This window comes from Arachis ipaensis, chromosome B05 (genome assembly GCF_000816755.2).
Source record: "Arachis ipaensis cultivar K30076 chromosome B05, Araip1.1, whole genome shotgun sequence".
In the NCBI taxonomy this organism is placed as follows: domain Eukaryota; kingdom Viridiplantae; phylum Streptophyta; class Magnoliopsida; order Fabales; family Fabaceae; genus Arachis; species Arachis ipaensis.
In genome coordinates this window covers 143,670,020-143,670,242 of record NC_029789.2, presented here as the reverse complement: position 1 = coordinate 143,670,242, position 223 = coordinate 143,670,020, and the positions used below count along the sequence as shown (strand labels likewise).

The 223-nt window shown below is 27.4% G+C and overlaps 1 protein-coding gene across 1 annotated transcript in view; it reads left to right on the top strand.

The window, feature by feature from the left end:
* The window catches only part of LOC107641418, a 13,162-nt gene that overhangs the window by 6,502 nt on the left and 6,437 nt on the right, over positions 1 to 223 (top strand). The gene's annotated exons all lie outside the window — the stretch shown is intronic.

Genomic DNA, 223 nt, shown 5'->3' with positions numbered 1-223 from the left:
TTAGATGAAATTCTAATTTATTTATAGACACTTAAATAGAGTTTTTTTTTTTTCTGAATATTTTATTACATTTTTTCTCAATTGTATTCTTTAGAGTTTGAACCCTAGACATTTAAGGTGGAGAGAGAGAGATATGCCATTAGAGCCGAGGTTCATTGGCAAAAATAGAGTTTAAGTCTATGCAAATTAATCTTTGAAATGCGAGAACAAAACACTTAAAAAA